The sequence below is a fragment of the Chiloscyllium plagiosum genome, chromosome 5 (assembly GCF_004010195.1).
Source record: "Chiloscyllium plagiosum isolate BGI_BamShark_2017 chromosome 5, ASM401019v2, whole genome shotgun sequence".
NCBI lineage: Eukaryota > Metazoa > Chordata > Chondrichthyes > Orectolobiformes > Hemiscylliidae > Chiloscyllium > Chiloscyllium plagiosum.
The window spans coordinates 72,676,085-72,697,051 of record NC_057714.1 but is presented as its reverse complement, the minus strand read 5'-3'; the positions used below and the strand labels follow the sequence as shown (position 1 = coordinate 72,697,051).

Here is a 20,967-nt window from a genome sequence, read left to right as displayed (position 1 = left end):
CATGGATAAGATAAATAGACAAAGTCTTTTCCCTGGGGTGGGGGAGTCCAGAACGAGAGGGCATAGGTTTAGGGTGAGAGGGGAAAGATATAAAAGAGCCCTAAGAGTAACCTTTTCACTCAGAGGGTGGTATGTGTATGGAATGAGTTGTCAGAGGAAGTGGTGGAGGCTGGTATAGTTGCAACATTTAAAAGGCATTTAGATGGGTATATGAATAGGAAGCGTCTGGAGGGATATGAGCCGGGTGCAGGCAGGTGGGACTAGATTGGGTTGGGATATCTGGTCGGCATGGACGAGTTGGACTGAAGGGTCTGTTTCTGTGCTGTACATCTATATGACTCTGTGACATGCTCATGTACTTTGTCAGAAGTGCACCATCATGTTACAGAGCGGGCACACCAGTCAAAATCAATTTGCCTTCACTTTTGTAGCTTTACTTGGCTCTGCATAGATTTTCTGTTGAGCATTCCTGAATTGTTGGTGATATGAATTGGTCCCTGAGCCATATGTACTAAGGATGGCAGCTTCTATCTGTTCACAATGATACTGTGGCTTTAAGAGGTATATTTTGTCCTGTTTTTTATGAAGTAAGGTTCAGATAGGGGTTCTGAGCAGTATGCTCAAAGCCAATAAAACTAACAGCATTGACACCTTGTGGCTCTTTTTAAAGGTTGGAACAATAGAAGCAGCCTGCATGGGTGAGGTCAAGCTCCCACAGAACCAGGATTTTCATTTTAGCTTTCTGTAGTTGCTGGAGTCTTGAAGCTGGATGTGAAAACTCTCTTTCCTCTCTCAGTTACAACTAAAAGCTGGAGTTCTGTTCCTGCTGCTAGAATTGCCTGTGATAAAGGTGTATTTATGGGATATTACTATAGTGGAACAATTAATTAGAATTAGTTAATATATCTATTATTTTGTTAAGCAACTCCATAGTTACAGTTAAGTCACTTATTTTCTTTTTGTTTCAGCTGCATTTTAATTTTAATAGAAAAGTAAGGCGTGTTTTGCTTAACATAGCATAGTTTCACCAATTGAGTGAATGCAATACCTTACACTTCACTTTAACATAAGAATACATTAGGGTCCAGATGATCTTCCTAATATATTTTGAAAGGTTTTAGTCTGGTCCATAACAATCCATGGATATTTCTGAGACCAGCATAAAATAGACCTCATGGGTTCTCCCTGTCAGGTGCCCTTGTAATGTAAGGATCCACATTGCCTGTGGCTGTGTGACTGTCCTCCTACTTCCTGCAAAGTACCGAATGCGGATTCTATATCACCCTCTTCAAAATTAAACAAAGTGATTATTCTTTAGAACTTCGATTTTTTGTTCAGGTATTAGGTGTTGTTTTTGTACTAACTTCCACCTGTCAAGTTTATGTCTGAGCTTGTAACTCCAGTTACAATTTTCAGAGAGCTTTTTCACTCTCTCTCCATCCGTTTCTTTCTCTCGCTAAACTCTGACTGCATCCAGAGTCTTGCCAATTCTATGCTGGTTACATAGGGATGAATCAACTTTAAGAGTTAATTCCTCATCGACCTGATCCAAAAATTGGATTACGTTCAAGCTGTTCAGCCTGCAGTTTAATGAGATAAAAACGAGGACTGCAGATTCTGTTTTAACTTGCTGAGCAGTTTCTTGGTAATTCCCAAGTACTGCTCAGGGTGGCTAACATTTCAGTCGTTAAACTATCCCATATAAATGCCTTTGAATCAAAGTGCTATAACCTTAGAATAAGTGAATTTGCTGTAGTACTTTTGTCTTAGAAGATCATTTCAGTTACTGAATTTTTGCCTCTTTTCTTCCGAGCAGTTTCTTGCAGTATCTGATTCAGCCTTTTGTTTTTAATTTGGATTCTGCTCAGATTCTTGTGCACCCAGATCAAAATTTTGCCTGATTGACAATGTTAAGCCCTGGGTGTGGGGCCCCAATTTCTGTACCAAACAAGAGAGAGATGTGGATACTGTCTGCGATATGTAGAACCTCAAAGTGTTTGCAAACACTGGATGCCACCTAAGCAGAATGAGTGCCCCACTCACCCACAGCAGAGTATTCTCCAACACAGCAGTAAGGGAAGCACAACTGGACCATGGAAGAGATCATTTTAAAGGGTGACCTGAGAACTCCATTTTAAGCACTTCCCACTTCCTAACCATTACCCTCCCCACCATCTCAGTCAATTCCCCACAGTCTGCTCTTGCCCTGTTGGCTGAATCTGTCATTAGCAGTCTTTGGCTTGGGTCTTTGTTTGCTAAATGTCTTGGAGAATATTGGCCAAGAGTATCTCAACAATGAAAGCAGTCTGAGCTGACTGTCCTCCCTTTACTGAGGGCAGAGGGCCACACCCTCAGCTTTAGACTTGCAAATACAATGTTGCCAATGCTACTCTTGTCTAGAAGCTCTCCTCTTGGCCATTGTGACATATATCAGCCTCTGCAATACCCCTACCATTGTCTATCTAAAACCACACATCCTCAACCAGCACTTCTTCAAACAGCCTGACCCACCCTGCACCTTTGTCCTACTTGCCTCAGAACTCATTGTTTGAAATGAACAAGGTGCAATGAACAAATTATATTGGGCCTTGGCAGCTCAACAGATATTAAATGAAGTTTAATATCATGGAGTCCCGGGTGGGATACCTGTTGTCTATACATCACTTTTATCTGGCTCTGAAAACGACTGAAACTTTCAGTCTTTGATGAAAAAGACGCTGCTGGGCTCACACAATCCAAATAGATCGCACTAGCACCACCTTGTGGTTAAAGACAAAGTGACACCACAATCCAGTCTTCATTCAAATGACCTTATCATTCTAATTTTATTAATTAATTTCCTGAAGGAGGGCTTATGCCCGAAACGTCGATTCTCCTGTTCCCTGGATGCTGCCTGACCTGCTGCGCTTTTCCAGCAACACATTTCCAGCTCTAATCTCCAGCATCTGCAGACCTCACTTTCTCCTCTAATTTTATTAACACTTTACTTCCACTTTGTTACATTATTTAAATTATTGGATTATTTCAGGGTGAAAGGTATACTATTGTAAAACATCATTTTTTTTGGATTATTCCTGAACACTGAAAAATGAATTCTTCAAAAGAAACAATTAGAAGCATATACATTACAAGAAGTGAAATGGATGTACCTGCACAGGTGCTCTGTCTACGTTGGCCTTTCCTACTCTGCATTACCCAACAGCTCCCCTCCATGCATTGGAATCATGTTCAGCCTTGGAACTGACATCTCACAGGAAGAACTTTTCTTTAACGTCTTCATTGGACTGAAATATTAGACATCAGTGCTGAAGACAGCAGAGAAGATATGAACCCCGGGGCGGGGGGAGACGAGTAAATGACTCTTTGTCAATCACATCACACAGTTAATCGTTTATTCTTTGATATGGCCTGGTCGGTAGACTCTGATCAGCCCAGAAGTATGACTACTCCTTGACCACCAAAAGAATCCGACCGCTTACAGAGTTTGCATAGGGTTCATATATATTGCTCATAGTCAGGCATGGAGCATGATTGCTCGGTAACAGCCAATCAAATTGCATAATGGCTTCAAGCATTCTGTTTTTGCCTATCACGATTTCTTGTAAACAACTGGTCTTAAGAATCGTATTTGTCCTGCCTTGTGGGGTTAACCTGTTACTGCTGTGTTTTATCAGATCTCCATCAGTCTGCGGTTTCTTGTTTCTGTCTGGTTCAGTGCAATCTAATTTATCAATGCAGAAGCCATTTTGTGCAGCTCCTTCAGTCATTTTGTCCTACCTCCCAGATGCCCACATCCTCATTCCTCCAATTTGATCGCATTGTGATCACTAAAAGGGAAGGCTAATCCAAATGAATGCCCTTCAAGGCATTCCACCCATGCACATCCTCTAGAGCGGCACCACCATCTTTGCCGCTCACCTGGTCACATTTATCATCGCCATCAACACATGCGGGTGAGCCATCAGATCGCAAAAAGAGCATCTTCTGGGGTGAGTCTATATCACTAAGGGAGCTCATAAGGTTAGCAATTAATCACTTAACAATAGCAATACCAACAAACAGACAGAGGAGAATGATTCCAACTTACATAGCTAAATTAATAAGCCAATTGTACCAAGAGCCTGATCCCCAGTTTCCCCAACTGGTCCCTTCAGTCATTCCATCAAGGAACACCTGGATCTCATCTTGTATCTTAGTAATATTGCCAATGCGATCAGGAATGGCCATAATGCATTTACCTTGGACAATTGTACAGATCTCGCCTTCCCAAGCTAGTATATAGCCTAAGATGTACCAATTCTGCACAGAGGAAAGACTCGGATCTGACAATCCCAATTTAATCTGTTCCAGAGCCTCCTTGGTCTAATTTCCTAGAATGGTCAGGCCGCAGATGAGGTAATTGCAGTTCTTTTGACTTATTATCCCTGTCAATCCTCCCAAACTCAGGATTCCCCAGCCTATTAAGTGTCCTGTATTATCCCCCAGTCCCTTGGGATCCTTCCAGTTAGAGCAAAAGTCAGCTGAGACCGACCGCTGCGTCCTCTTCCAATGAAGGTTCCATCGACTTGTCCACTGGCCAGGACAAGTAATGCTTTGGGAACAAGGGCTCCGATAGCAACCTTATGGGGAATATCTTTGCCATCCAGAACAAGGAAATTAGTAGCTTTACCTTGGCTGAAGAAATAATAGCTTTGTTTCGTGTATATGAGGGAGGGGTTTGTTAAAATAGATCACTGAAATGTTACAGCAGGGGTTCTGGTCAGGTCTACAGGAGTAAAGGACTGACATTTTGCAAGAGGTGTCGTTTGAGCACCTTAAGAAATGTGCAAAGTGGCTGTTGAGTGCTCAATGGTGGTCAATGGTCCTCAGCATTCTGTTCCCATTAGGCTCTCCCTTAGCTCTATTGCACGTGGTCTTGGCAACAGTACCAGATTTTGAAAAGAGAAAAGACCTATAAATGCAGAAGGGAAGCTGTGGTTCTGTTCGCCGAGCTGGAAGTTTTTGTTGCAAACGTTTCGTCCCCTGTCTAGGTGACATCCTCAGTGCTTGGGAGCCTCCTGTGAAGCGCTTCTGTGGTGTTTCCTCTGGCATTTATAGTGGCCTGTCCCTGCTGCTTCTGGTTGTCAGTTTCAGCTGTCCACTGTAGTGGCCGGTATATTGGGTCCAGGTCGATGTGTTTGTTGATGGAGTTTGTGGATGAGTGCCATGTTTCCAGGAATTCCCTGGCTGTTCTTTGTTTCGCTTGCCCTATAATGGTAGTGTTGTCCCAGTCAAATTCATGTTGCTTGTCATCTGCGTGTGTGGCTACTAAGGATAGCTGGTCATGTCGTTTCGTGGCTTTCGAGGAAGAGGAACACCTATACAAGGTATTTGCAAAAAACGGATATCCGCGCAATTTCATCAACAGATGCCTAAGGGAAAGACAACAGAACGAGGACATGCCGCAACCCAAAGGACTAGCCACACTACCATACATCAAGAACATCTCTGAAATGACAGCCAGACTACTGCGACCACTAGGACTTATAACAGCACACAAACCAACAGCCACTCTCAGACAACAACCCACCAAGTATGCCGTCTTTGTTGATGGGTTCAACATCCTGTTGTCTGTTATGTCTGTTCAGCAGGTTGGCTATTGTTTCTCTGGCTAGGGCTTTGTCAATAGACGTGAACAGTGCCGTTATGTCAAACACATCGACCTGGACCCAATATACCGACCACTACAGCGGACAGCTGAAACTGACAACCGGAAGCGGCAGGGACAGGCCACTATAAATGCCGGAGGAAACACCACAGAAGCACTTCACAGGAGGCTCCCAAGCACTGAGGATGTCACCTAGACAGGGGACGAAACGTTTGCAACAAAAACTTCCAGCTCGGCGAACAGAACCACAGCAACGAGCACCTGAGCTACAAATCTTCTCACAAACTTTGAACGCAGTAGGGAAGAGTTCCATTCCGGGTCTGTACGTGGAGATGGGTATACCTGTAGTTACTTATGCTGCATAGGGCCTGTTGTCTTCCAGCCAGTGGAATGCAAGCTGTTTGTACACCCGGGCAGGAGGTATAAGGCCCCATTGTCTTACACGATAAGTCTCAAGTAGGCAGGAGATATTATGTGGAAAATGAACAATTGCACACCCATAGCCAGTTCCATTAAGAAAAATTCTCATACAATCCTGCAGTTGAGTTAAAAGAAGTCCGCAAACAGGTGGCAGGAGGACTAATACGGTATTGGAAAGTGATATTGCTCTTCGGAGGATTGGCAGTAGAGCGTCTGCTGAACAGATTGGGGATGGGGTAAGTAAGTAATCTACTGATAGAGAGGAGCAACATAATACTGACTCTGGGGTGAAGAGAGTCCAGTGGGCCGATATAAATAAGTTGTTTGTGGATTGAGGAGTTTCCCCATCAGGCTTCTCTTTTCTCGAGTAGGCCCCTCCTGCAAAAAGGGATAGTGCTCCCAGCCTCCTTAAAACATTTACCATAGTAACGGGGTTGATCATTTCTATCCTCACTAGGCTTACGTCTGCAGGTAAAATCAAAAAGACAGGTTTGGTACGACATGGTAATTTCCACAGATTTTTACTGTCCAGATGGACCATACAGTCTTTCAGATGTAAAAGTCCATTGCAATAATCACTCTTTGTCATGCCCTACACGTCGAAGCAGTCTGGTCCGGTGCACTGGATGACATCTCCTCGGCATAGGTGGTGAATAGTCTTGAACTGTTCCAGATCACATTAATACTTAATGGCTTTCTCCATCAGGATGTCATATATGATCAAACAGGTCAGTAAGTAGGCGATCCCCCACACGTCTCTCCTTTTAGTTCAAGTATCTGTAATAAGAATAGCCTTAAAACAGCAGCAAGATTCAACAACCCAAATGGACAGGATCCCCTCGGTTTCTTAAGATTCCAGTATTCTCTCCTGCTCTCCCCCCTTTTGATTGGTGTGGCCAATCAATTTACAATGGTGTAGGTGGACCCAAGCTGAGCAATCAGCGACTTTGATCACCGTAGGGGTGATAAGTAAAACCTGGAAGGGGCCATCCCAATGAGGTTGGAGACCCTTGCCAGTCCAGTTCTTGACGAGCACAAAAGAACCAGGCTGAAAGGGAGGGAACATCGCTGTAGGCCGCGTGCACCTGGGAGTGAAAAGCAGGCATAACTTTAGTTAGAGCAAGAACACAACTAATCATTTCTCCGGTCATGTGGTGGAAATGGACTGAGGAGGGAGCCGAATCCTTCTAAGGCATAGGGAGCAGGTGACCTTACAGAATCTCAGCTGGAGACAGTTGTGTCTTACCCGCAGGCATGGATCACATCTGGAATGAGGCCACAGGGAGCAGCATAGTCCAGGAGAGGACAGTCTCAGCCATTACTTTGGCAAGTTTAGTCTTAAGAGTCTGGTTAAAATGTTTAACAAGGTCGGCAGCCTGAGGACGATAAGCACAATGCAGTTACCAATGAATAGAAAGCTGGGAACAGAGTTCTTCATTAATATAACTCACCTTTCCTTAAGCAAAATCTTCACCACAGCCTCAGCAGTAGTGTTAGTAGTAGGGTAGGCTTCAATCCACCTAGAAAAGACATCAACAATAACCAAAACGTATTCATAACATTGAGTTGCATAAATGCCAATGTAGCCCAGTTGGAGTATTTCAAAAAGGGCTGCCAGGTAAAGGGTTATCTTCCCCTGATCACAGGGAACGCCCTTGCTGGGGTTATGCTTCTGACAGATCAAGCAACGGTTACTAACCCTCTGAGCCAACAAACTGCAGACGGGGATGCCACCAGGTGGTCAGAAGTAAGTCATTAACCACTCTGGCACCACAATCAGTTGCGCAAAGAACATATTCAATAACCCATAGAACAAGATCATCAGACACTTAAATTTGACTCGCGAGAGTCATCCAGACTGTCCTCTCCTGCAGTGTCAGGGTCATATAAACAGCCCAACTTGGACCATAACAGCTTTTCAGTGTCAGGGGCATCCCCCTGAAAGTTTAATAATGTCTTGGATGGTTGGCATTAATTCATCCAAAGTTGACTGGTTCTTGTTGGAATTTGTAGGCTGCCTCATCATTCTGGACACAACATAAGATCCCCTTTAGATGCTGCTTTTGCTGCCGCATCTGCCAAATGGTTGCCAATGTCAACTGAACCTTTGCCATTACTATGGGCAGTACATTTTAATAAATTTATCAGCTGTGGAATTTGCTCATGAGAACCTCTTGATCTGTCTTCGTTTTCCCTTTTTATTTTGTAACATTCTATTTTGCTCCTCCTCAATGTGAATTCCAATTTGCATCCTTCCACAATTCTGCTATTGAATGTTCTTTTGTCATGTGTTTACTCATTTGATTTGTAATGTCATCAAATCTATTACTATTATCTTCACTTTACTCATCCATTGGGTTCACCCTGTGCTCCTTGAACCCTGCTCCAACTTCACAGACAATTCCCTAATGTCTTCCATGTCAACTCATGTGCAACTCGGTCTCCTCCCAAAACCTCCTAACTCATCCACTCTCTCTATACTGCAAGACTACTGTTCCAAAATCCAGTGTTGAGTGACTCAGAATTTCTTCAAATTAAACTTTGGAAATTTTAAGCCATCATCCACTGTCAGGCTGCAGTTTTTATCTTGGTACTTGTTGGAGCTTAAACTGAAGTCCCAGCCTCACATCCTTTCTATCAGACTTGTTGCATCTTTCTCAGTAACTTGTCACAGAAACTGCTATGCATTACACCTTTGTCACTTGCAGACTTGACTGTTTTGATGCTTTCTATGATATAGTGTCACCTCAGTAGTGAGTCCTAGTTAACTATCAACAGTATCCCCACTGAGCTACACTGTCTATTAACTTAAATGGAATGATGGGACCTTCCATGTGGATTCATTTCCTCCTTTTTGAATTATTGATGTCCAATAATTAAGATCCACATATTCAAAGTCTCCCTCGTTAATTTAAGGCCAACCATTGAACTGCACAGTTCTTTAGTACTGTCATTACATTTACATTGAAATCTCTCAGATTGTAATCTTTTCTCATGTGCACATTCCTTTTGAGAATACCCCTTTCGGTCAATTTGATGCCCAATTTAGTAGCATTTTCATACCAAGAGACTAGTAAAGAATTATCTTTAAGTTCCTGACAATATTGATGCCAAAGTCCAATTAATTCTTTAGTTTTTGAGCCCATATCTTCTCTGCAAATTTACTGTTGGGCTGACTTTACCATATCTATATTCTTTTCATCTCCCAATGGCCAGTGTTCATCACCCAATTTGTTTTTTGGGTCACCAGACAACTGTCTAAAATTATGGACCTTTTCTGGATATGTATCACATAACGCCTGCAAAGGACAATCTTTCTCAATGGTTGAAACTATATAATTTCCCATTATTTCTTATTTTCAAAACAACGTAAAAAAGAATATTTCAACATATACAACAAACACAATACAAAACACTCTTTAAAGCAAATTTAAATCTTTAAAATACAATTTTCAAATCCAATTTAAATGTCTAAATCACAATTTCTTTAATCAAGACAATTATTTTACATTTGGATCTCCAGAGAACAGGACACAAACATTCAAACACGAATAAACAAATGTGCATTCAAACCAGACTACAATGAGTTAAATTTTCTACAGGCTGAAAGGAAACAAACTGCTCTCTCACACAGACATACGATTTCTAGCTTTTTCCTCTTTCACTTTTTAATTCAGTGCAAGTTTTTAAATGTTGTTCCAATAGTCTGTAATGCAGGAAAATATACAACTGGAATTTAACTCTATCCCCAAGCACAAGATTTTCTTCCCAAATTTACATTGATTCCCTTTTACTTCAGTTACGTACACATATCCTCGGGACCTCCAACTATTACCTTATATTTCTATTAGTCCAAGTAACTCAGTCCCTGCAAAGTTTTCTCTCGGTAATCTGCCTTTAATGAACAAAATTCACAACTTCTCAATCATTTCCTTTTTGACCAATTGATCACAGAGTCAGTGTCCCGTCAGCATCCCATTTCGGAATCTAAACCAGCGACCGGTGTCCCATCGGACTTCCGTTACCGAACCCGAACCACCTATTTTATATCGATATATCTTCAAACCAAACCCTCTGTCGCACAGATCAAAATCTCTTCTCATCTTTTAACAACTACAACTTTTTTTTTCTCCAAATGATACACTTGACTGTCCCTTTTGGACGTGTAAGGAGAGTCCCCCCAACTGCTTTTAAAAATCTTTTTACAACCAACTCTTTACCAAGACCAATCCTTTCCGGGCTGGAATGTGACGATGAACAGCGAGCGGTCAAGTCAGCCGCATCATGACTGAGAGGAAAACCACACAGAGAAAATACTCACCAAAAGGGAAAATGCTGGAAAATCTCAGCAGGTCTGGCAGCGTCTGTAAGGAGAGAAAAGAGCTGACGTTTCGAATCTAACTGACCCTTTGACAAAGCTGTAGTCAGGCATGGAGCTTTGACAAAGGGTCAATTAGTCTCGAAAAGTCAGCTCTTTTCTCTCCTTGCAGACGCTGCCAGACCTGCTGAGATTTTCCAGCATTTTTCTCTTTTGGTTTCAAATTCCAGCATCTGCAGTAATTGCTTTAATCCAGAGAAAATACTCATGTCTGGCCAGCTGATCCCTCTACACTCAATAAATGGAGGACTCAAGGCTCTTACCCTGCTGTCCACAATCCGTCGTACCAAATCGAGTCATGCCACTACATGAAAATTTGAACCCGGGGAGGGGTGTCTCAGTTCAGCGATCGGTCAATAAACACACCTGTAAATGACTCTTTGTCAATCACACAAGCCATTTTGTCCTATCTTCCAGATGCCTACAGCGTCAGCAGCATACTGATTAGCGAGTTTTGAGAAGATTTATAGCTCGTGTTGAGGTTCTGGATGTAGGTTTGCTCGCTGAGCTGGAAGGTTTGTTTTCAGACATTGGTGTGACGTATGGTGACGAAACGTCTGAAAATGAACATTCTAGCTCATCAAGCAAATCTACATCCAGCATATTGATTTTTTTTACAGCATGGAAACAGGCCCTTTGGCCCAACAAGTCCACACCAACCTTCGAAGAGCAACCCACCCAGACCTATTTTCCTCTAGCTAATGCAGCTAACACTACGGCCAATTCACCTGACCTGCACATCTTTCGACTGTGGGAGGAAACTAGAGCACCCAGAGAAAACCCACGCAGACACGGGGAGAATGTGCAAACACCACACAGACAGTCGCCCAAGGCTGGAATTGAGCCTGGGACCCTAGTGCTGTGAGGCAGCAGTGCTAACCACTGAGCCACTGTGCTCATTGAGCTAGAAGTGAAGTTTCATGATCCTTTCATTGTTATAGTTGAAGAGCTCTGGCAATGCATCCAAAATTTAATTTGAATAGTAAAATGATCTCTATGCACAATGTAAGTATTTCCTTTCTTTAAAAAGGAGACTAAAACTGTACACAAAATCTTTGGTGAGGTCTTACCAATGCTGTGTAAATGAGACAGATTCAGAAAAATCTAGCAGCTCAAAACTATGTCATACTGTAGGCCACCAATAGCAGCAGAATTGAACTCAACCACAACCTGTAACCTCATGGCCCAGCATATTCTTCACACAAGTTGTAGCAAGACCTTAACGTAGATATGAGCATGCAGATTAGGTGCAAGCATAGGCAAATCAGTTGATAAGTTTCTAACCGATATGATTGTGGTCTCAAACCTACTTTCCTGACTAGGTGAAGTTTCCACTGTCTTACCAGACCATAGTGCTGCACTCTCAAAGCCGAGAGATGACTGGTGGTGGTTTAACCTGAAGGTCACCGTGCCTCAGGCCAAAGGGAGATATTGAGAAAGAGAATCCTTCATGAGAATGATGGCTGGTGTGGGTAATCAATCCACCATTGTCAGTGTCCTACATCACAAATTAGCCATCCAGCCAGCTGAGATAACACAACCTCTGTAAAAGTGAAACAAGATGCAATAATGGATCATGTAGTGGGTTTTATAACATTTTGGTGGTGGAGTTGCCGGTGTAGTTTGCCCTATTGACAAAATTCTATGCCCCTATTTATGGAGCCTAGAACACTAGAAGAAAGTGAAGACTGCAGATGCTGGAGATCAGAGTTGAGAGTGTGATGCTGGAAAAGCCCAGCCAGTCAGGCAGCATCCGAGAAGCAGGAGAATCGATGTTTCGGGCATAAGCCCTTCATCAGGAATGAGGCTTGTGGGTCGGGGCTGAGAGATAAATGGGGGGCTGGAGTTGGGGGAGGTAGCTGGGAATCTGGCAGTGCGAGGTTCACACTGAGGTTGGAGGTTGTGGATGGGAGACCTGGAGTGGGGCTGGAGTTCAAGGTGGGGCGGAGACAGTTGCTTGAGTGGGCATGGTTGTTGGGTCAGGAGTGATGTCACCAAAGGAAATGACACTCACAAAGGCGGTGGAAGTAGTGTTTATGGCTATGTTCATGGGGGCGGAAGTGAAGTCACGAGTGGCGAGGGCAATGTTACTATTGGTTGTGGGTGGCACGGTGGCACAGTGGTTAGCACTGCTGCCTCACAGCGCCAGAGACCCAGGTTCAATTCCCACCTCAGGTGACTCTCTGTGTGGAGTTTGCACATTCTCCCCGTCTCTGCGTGGGTTTCCTCCGGGTACTCCGGTTTCCTCCCACAATCCAAAAATGTGCAGGTTAGGTGAATTGGCCATGCTAAATTGCCCGTAGTGTTAGGTGAAGGGGTAAATGTAGGGGAATGGGTCTGGGTGGGTTGCACTTCAGCGGGTCAATGTGGATTTGTTGGGCCAAAGAGCCTGTTTCCACACTGTAAGTAATCTAATCTAATCTAAAAGGTACATGGCTGGTGATGTCACTAGCGACGGAAGTGATGTCAACGACAGAGCCTTCCAGTGAGATGGAATTGGCAGCCACGATGGCAACTGCGGGGGAAGTGACGTTCAAGGTAGGTATTATCTGTGTGCTGGTGATTTCAGCACCACCTGTGGATCCTGCGATGTTAGTCATCTCTGCAGTCGCAGAGGTGGTTCGGTGAATGGCAATCCATCCACAGCCTCCAATCTCATTGTCCGTGAACCCCGCACTGCCCAATTCTACCTCCTTCCTAAGATTCACAAACCTGACTGCCCCGGTTGATCCATTGTCTCAGCCTGTGCCTGTCCCACCAAAGTCATCTCTTCCTATGTCAACTCCGTCCTCCCCCTTAGTCCAGGAACTGTCCACCTACGTTTGTGACACCACCCATGCTCTTCACCTCCTCCAAGATTTTCGTCTCCCTGGCCTCCAATGCCTCATCTTCACCATGGACACCCAGTCCCTGTACACATCCACCTGCCACGATAAAGGTCTCCAAGCCCTCTGTTTCTTCCTGTCATGCCGTCCCAACCAGTACCCTTCCACCGACATCCTCATCCGCCTGACTGAACTGGTCATCACCCTCAACAACTTCTCCTTCCAATCTTCCCACTTCCTCCAAACCAAAGGGGTAGCTATAGGCACCCACATGGGACCCAGCTATGCTTGCCTGTTTGTCAGATATGCAGAACAGTCCATCTTCTGCAGTTACACCGGCACTATCACCCACTTGCTCCTCCACTACATCGATAACTGTATCGGGGCAGCCTCGTGCTCCCACAAGGAGGTTGAACAGTTCATCAACTTCACGAATACCTTCCACCCTGACCTCAAATTCACCTGGACCATCTCGGCAACCTCCCTCCCCTTTCCGGACCTCTACACCACCGTCTCTGGTGACCGACTAACGACAGACATATACTACAAGCCCACCAACTCCCACAGCTACCTAAAATATACCTCCTCCCACCCTACCTCCTGTAAAAATGCCATCTCTAATTCCCAATCCCTCCACCTCTGCCACACCTGTTCCCAGGATGACCAATTCCACCTCAGAAAGTTGCAGATGGCCTCCTTCTTCCACGATTGTGACTTCCCCTCCCACATGGTTGACAATGCCCTCCAACGTGTCTCCTCCACTTCACATACCACCGCCCTTGAACCCCACCAAGCAACAAGGACAGAACCCCCCGGTCTTCACCTTCCACCCCACCAACCTTCACATAGATCATCCTCCACCAACTCCAAATGGACCCCACCACCAAAAATATATTTCCCTCTCCACCCCTATGAGCATCATGAAAAGACCATTCCCTCTGCGACTCGCTCGTTAGGTCCACACTCCCCACCAGCCAACACCCTACTCATGGCACCTTTCCCTGCCACCGAAGGAAGTGCAAAACTTGTGCCCACATCTCTCCCCTCACCTCTGTCCAAGGCCCCGAGGGATCCTTCCACATCTGTCAGAAATTTACCTGTACCTCTCCAAATGTCATCTACTGCAACCGTTTCACCCGGTGTGGTCTCCTCTACATTGGGGAGACAGGACGCCTTCTTGCGGATCGTTTCAGAGAAAATCTCTGGGATACCTACACCCACCAACCCTACTGCCCTGTGGCTAAACACTTCAACTCCCTCTCCCACTCTGTCAAGGACATGAAGGTCCTGGGCCTCCTTCACCACCCAAACCATTACACCCTGGAAGAGGAACGCCTCAAATTCTGCCTTGGGACCGTGCAACCACACGGGATAAATGTGGATTTCAACAGCTTCCTCATTTCCCCTCCCCACATTATGCCAGTCCCAAGCCTCCAATCGGCACTCCTCCGCACCCATCCATCATTTCCCCCGCTGACCTATCACCTCCTCCCTCACCTTCATCCACCTATCACTTTCCCAGCTACCTCTCACCAACCCCACCCCAGCCCTTCCATTTACCTCTGAGCCTCGACCCACAAGCCTCATTCCGGATGAGGGGCTTATGCCCGATAAGTCAATTCTGCTGCTCCTCAGATGCTGCCTGATTGGCTGTGCTTTTATAGTACCACATTCTCGAGCCTAGAATACCATATGCTTCGTTGAAAGCTCACTCTACGTATCCTGCCTGCCACCCTTAATGACTTATGTACAAACACGGTCAGGTCTCTCTGCACCAGCATACTCTTTCAAAAAGTACCTTTTATTTTATATAGTCTTTCCATGTTCTTTTGAATGAAGTTCATCACCTCACAATCCCCACAATTAACTTCATCTGCCATCTATTCACCTATTTCTCCATGTCCTTTCAAAGTTTTGTATTGTTCTCCTTACAATTTCCTATTTCCCCAAGTTTGCACCAAGATCTAGATTATTTATGTCATGATCATGGAAAGCAAGGGTCCCAATACTGACCACTGGGGCACTCCGCAACAAACCAGTCAACAATAGACAATAAACAATAGGTGCAGGAGTAGGCCATTCTGCCCTTTGAGCCAGCACCACCATTCATTATGATCATGGCTGATCATCCATCCTTTAATAATCTTATACGTCTCAATCAGATCCCCTCTCAGCCTTCTAAACTCAAGGGTAAACTCTCAGCCTTCTAAACTCAACAAAATGATCATTAACTATTAGTGACTGTTTCGTATCCTTCAGTCAGCTTTGTATCCATGTTACAACTATTTATTTCCTTCTATGACCTATAACCTTCCTAAGTCTGTTGTGTGGTACAATATTGAACACCTTTTGGAAATCCATGTATACCATATCTTCGGTGTTGCCCACATCAACCCTCTGTTACATCTTCAAAACATTCAAACAAGCTAGTTAGACACAATTTTCCATTAACCAATCCATGCAGCCTCTTTAGAATGAATCCACATTTTCCATGTAACTATCATCTTTCCTAAATAAAATGTTTCTAGACATTTTGTCACCTCCCAAGGAAAACTGACTGGTCTCTAATTACTGGACTGATCTTTCCAACCTTTTTTTGAATGAGGGTATAATGTTGACAAGTTTTTTTAAATAAATTTTTATTGATAACCTTTTAAAATCTTTTACAAAGCATTTATATACAAAGAAAAATACAACACCATCAAAACAGAAAAAAAGCAGCACAAGAAAGGCCATAACATAATGCCATTGTTAATAAACGACCTACTATTCTACCAGAACAAAATATCTACTTTACTTAAACTAAATTACAAACATTTTAAATAAATACTAACTTAAACTAAATTCAAATAACTTAAATTAAATAATATCTCACTACTTTATTCTATCTCACTCATCACATCTCCATTGAGGCTCCCATCCCTGGGAGTCTCACCTACAGTACACGTATTCTTTATCCCCCTGTCTCCTCCTCTGGGGGCCCCACAGGCACCCATACTGATTCCCACGGTTATACCACGGCCCTGATTAATATTGCTGGTAAGTCAGCATCCATATAATTTAAAGAGGGCCGCCATGTCTTGTAAACCTGTCGTTTTGTGAGTCGTCTTGGGGGAGATGCTCCCTCACCAGCCTACGCCACCCCATAAGACCTGGTGGTTTTTCTGACGTCCAGTTCAACTGAATATTCTTCCTCGCACACTGGGTAAGAATATTACACAATCTCTTCCTGTGTTTCCCCAGAGAGGGCAAATTTGGCAACCCCTAAAGAAGAAATACCGGATCCACGTTAATTTCAATCCCCGGAATGACCTTTAGCTCTTACTATAGCACTCCAGTATTCATGACCAGTAACAGTGTGTAAGAGTGCCTGTACTAATTTTACATTTGGGACAGGCTGATGATACTCCTCTCTTGAACTTAGCTAGCCTCACTGGCGCCATATGAGCCCTGAGCAGGATCTTCAATCGCATGGCCTGCGCTCTGTTACACACTGAGACTTTCCTTACATTCCCCCATATGTCTTCCCATACCTCCGATGAAATATCCTCTCCTAACTCTTGATTCCACATTTTACAGAGTCCTTCCATGTCCCCCAGGGCGCGATCTTTCTGTAAGTGATATAAAGTACTGAATGAAAGAGCACCCATATGTTCACAAGTCTATTCAGTATATAAGAAGTGTAAACACAATCTTATTGATAAAATATCAACATATCACAGGTAAAGAAAAAAAAGCTCAAATCTGACCATACCGTGTTGATTTTAGCCAAAAATACCTTTGATACAAAGAAAATCAGTACAATGGTATCACAGCCTGTCTCCCATCTGCTCTGTATACTGGCAGCGCTTTCTGTACCTTAAGCTCAGAACAGCACTTTAAGAGACAAAGGGGACCATGCATTCTTTTCAACTCACTATTATTCTATCCAGTTTCACAATAATTATCTTTATTCATCTATACGAAGTTGCCATAGTGGTAAAAGGAAAATCAAACTTCACATTAAAAACAATATTTATGACAGAAGAATATCTGTTGACACTGATAAAACACACTCAGTCTGCATATGCAAAATGTGCATGCACAGTACCCCTGCCAGTACTGCTGGTAATGCCACTCCATGCCCACCTACCCCTGCCAGTACTGCTGGTAATGCCACTCCATGCCCACCTACCCCTGCCAGTATTGCTGGTAATGCCACTCCATGCCCACCTACCCCTGCCAGTACTGCTGGTAATGCCACTCAATGCCAATTGCTCATATATACTGTGTTTAATTGAGTGATTGCTTTTTTTAAAACCGCCTGGGTGTTTCATAAAATGTTTATGCACAGACCTTTCCACATGTACAACATAAGCCTTTCGGGAGTCAGGTCACATAGCCTTATATACACACAGCAGAAACATCAACAGCTTGCGTCTCACAAACTTGGAGTCTTTTGAGCAAGTAACCAAAAAGATTGATGAGAGCAGAATGGTAGACATTGTTTACATGGTCTTTAGTAAAACCTTTGACAAGGTTCCGTTTGGTAGACTAATTAGTAAAGTTAGGTCACATGGGATTCAAGGTCACTTTGGCAATTGGATACCAAATTGGCTTTACCATAAGAGACAGTGGTAGTGAAGGGTTGTTTTTTGGACTGTAGTACTGTGATCAGTGGTGTTCCTCAGTGATTGGCACTGGGCCCATTTTGTCATTTATATAAATGATTTAGTTAAGAATGTAGGAGGCACGGTTAGAAAGTTTGCAGATGACACCAAAACTGGTGGTATAATGAGCACTGAAGAAAGTCATAAAAGAAAACAATGAGATCTAGACTAATTGGGTCAATGAGCTCAGGAGTAGTAGGATGAAGATAAATTTGGATGAATGCAAAGTATTGCAATTTGGTAAGCAGGGCTGAGAATTAATGGTAAGGCCTGGGTGGGGATGTTATAGAACAGAGAGACCTAGGGGTTCAGCTACATCTTTGAAATTCATGTCACAGCTAGACAAGGTGGTTAAGAAGGCGTTTAGAATGCTTTTGGCATTGCTCAGATCTTTGAGGCTAGGAGTTGCAATGTCATGGTGAAGTTGTACAGGATGTTGGGGAGGCCTCTTCTGGAGTACCGTGGGTTCAGAAAAGATTACCAGAATGTTACCAGGAAATGGAAGGTTTGAGTTATAAAAATAGGTTGGGACGTTTTTAACCTGGAGAGGAGGTGATCGTTGGGTGACCTTATAGAGGTTTATAAAATCATATGGGGCATAGATAAGGTGAATAGCAAGAGTCTTCACCCTAGGATGTGAGATTTCAAAACCATGGGGCATATTTTTAATGTGAGAGCAGAGAGTTTTAAAAGAGCACACAAGAAGCATTTTTTTTTTTTACAGAGAGTATATGTGGAATGAACTGCCAGAGAAAGTGGTGGATGAAGTTCCAGTTACAACATTTAAATGACATTTGATAAGCACATGAATAGGAAAGGTTTGGTGGGATCTTGGTCAAACACAGGCAAGTAGGACTAGTTTAGTTTGAGAACATGGTCAGTGTGGACTGGTTGGACTGAAGAGTCTGTTTCCATACTGTATGACTGACTTCTGTTTATTTATCTAACCAACCTATTCAGGCATATTATTACATAAAATCATCAGGGGCGTGGATAGGATGAATAGACAAGGTTTATTCCACAGGGTGCGGGAGTCCAAAACTAGAGGGCATAGGTTTAAGATTTAAAAGGGATCGAAGGGCAACTTTTTCAAGCAAAGGGTGCTGCATTATATGGATTGAGCTGCCAGAGGAATTGCTAGAGGCTGATACAATTACAACATTGAAAAGGAAAGGCTAAAGAGGGATATGGGAAAAATGCTGGCAAACGGAATTAGATTTATTTAGAATAGCTGATTGGCACGGATGAGTTGGACGAGAGGGGCTGTTTCCATGCTGTACATCTCTATGACTCTATATGGGAAGAACATTAGATCATGTGCTATGTTATCAATAGATCAATGAGAAACAGATTAGATGTGACAACCTCCTACCAGCTTTTGATCAATATTTCATAAGATAGATAAGTTGGGCACTGGCATGAACACACTTCAATAGCAGATACCAACTTCCAGAATAATATACACAGCTTGTTAGTGAAACTATCTGAAAAATATAGCTGTGGAAATTTACATCACAAGCTCATTTGCAAAAGAATTGTCATTAGAATCATGGATAAATCAGTCACTAAAGTTTTTCAAAACAGTTTTAGCTTTGGAACAAGCAGTGCAAATAACAATGGAAATAGCAGAGGCTATAAAGTTCAAGCATTGTACAGCAACACTTTGATGCAGTACATACGACAGAGAAAATGGTTAACAACATACCTTAATTCTAAATTGAAGGAGGTGAAGGCTTAGTAGTATTATTACTGGAATATTAATCCAGAAACCCAAACAACGCTCTGTCGACTCAGGTTTGAACCCTGCCATGGCAGATGGTGGAATTTAAATTTAACAGTCTGGAAATAAGAGGCTAATAATAATCACTAATCCATTGTCGATTGTTGGAAAAACCCATCGGGTTCACTAACGTCCTTTAGGGAAGGAAACTGCCATCCTTAGCTGGTCTAGTCTACATGTACCTCCAGACCAACAGGAATGTGGTTGACTATTAACTGCTCTCTCAGCAATTAGGAATCAGCAATAAATGTTGGCCTAGCCAGTGATGTCCTCATCCCATGAATGATTTTGAAAATCCTATAACATCTTCTACTATCTACAAACCCTTTACCAGTCCACCTCATCTTCTCTCTCTCTGGACTCCCTTCCCACCCCCATCATCAGCACAAATACCTCCCTTTCTTTGATACTATCAATTCCAAAGAAGGATTTGAAACATCAATACTGCTTTCTTCCATGGACACTGCCACACCTGCTGAGTTTCTCCAGCAATTTGTTTTGGTTCGTTTCCAATCTCCAGCATTTGCAGTTCCTTGTTTTCTATTATAGCATCCTTACCTACTGAACAACAAATCTAGCAGAAATAAATCGATGCATCTTAACTTTGCAATTTTCAATTGAAGACCTACCTGAACAGCTTTTTAGGGAGAGACAGAAAGAGCCATACATTTTTACTCAAGCTTGGCAGTATCCGTGGAGAGAGAAGTTGAGTTAATATTTCTTGGAAACAGACCTCCAGCACTTAATTTGCTTCTAAATTTCAGATTTTCAGCAGCTGCAGTACTTTATGTTCAATCAACCTATTCGGAAGTGTTACTTTACACCTTTGGAACAGGTGAGCCTTGAAACCAGACCTGCAGAGTTTCCAGCCCTCGATTTCCCCTTTGTTTGGAAAGCCGCTTCCTCACAGATCACATTAATGTGTTCAATTAGCCATGGGTCCCCGTACTGGCCTATAGCCAGAAGCATCCATCCCCCAAGAGAAATGTCCTTATGTTTTTTAACCTGTGACACTACTCACCTGAAATTGTTTGTGTCCTGCACTTCTCAATAGTACAAGGTCCAATGTAAAATTCAGTGCCATATATGGTCGTAGACAGTTATCTATTAATAGGCAAACTGGTGGAATAAATGTTACAACAAACTAACAGCGCAGCTGCCAGACATTCACAGGACTGGTTACACTAATACCAATAAGAGTCACTGGGGACGCTGTAACTCTGCCTCCAGGTTGAGCACAGAGAGGTGATTCGTGGAAGTGTTCTGTC

The 20,967-nt window shown here is 43.2% G+C and overlaps 1 long non-coding RNA gene across 3 annotated transcripts; it reads right to left on the bottom strand.

Annotated features, from left to right (window-relative positions):
- Positions 1-5,929: 5,929 nt before the first annotated feature.
- LOC122549992 lies at positions 5,930-20,899 on the bottom strand. Of its 3 annotated transcripts, XR_006311718.1 has the most exons (4): positions 20,721-20,899; positions 7,519-7,587; positions 7,314-7,443; positions 5,930-6,844 (listed from the first exon to the last, which is right to left on the bottom strand). It is a non-coding gene; the product is annotated as an uncharacterized LOC122549992 (long non-coding RNA). The 3 variants fall into 3 exon arrangements; XR_006311717.1 differs by lacking the exon at positions 7,314-7,443 and having other exon boundaries at positions 5,931-6,844; XR_006311719.1 differs by lacking the exons at positions 7,314-7,443; positions 20,721-20,899 and adding an exon at positions 20,329-20,712 and having other exon boundaries at positions 5,931-6,844.
- Positions 20,900-20,967: the final 68 nt, after the last annotated feature.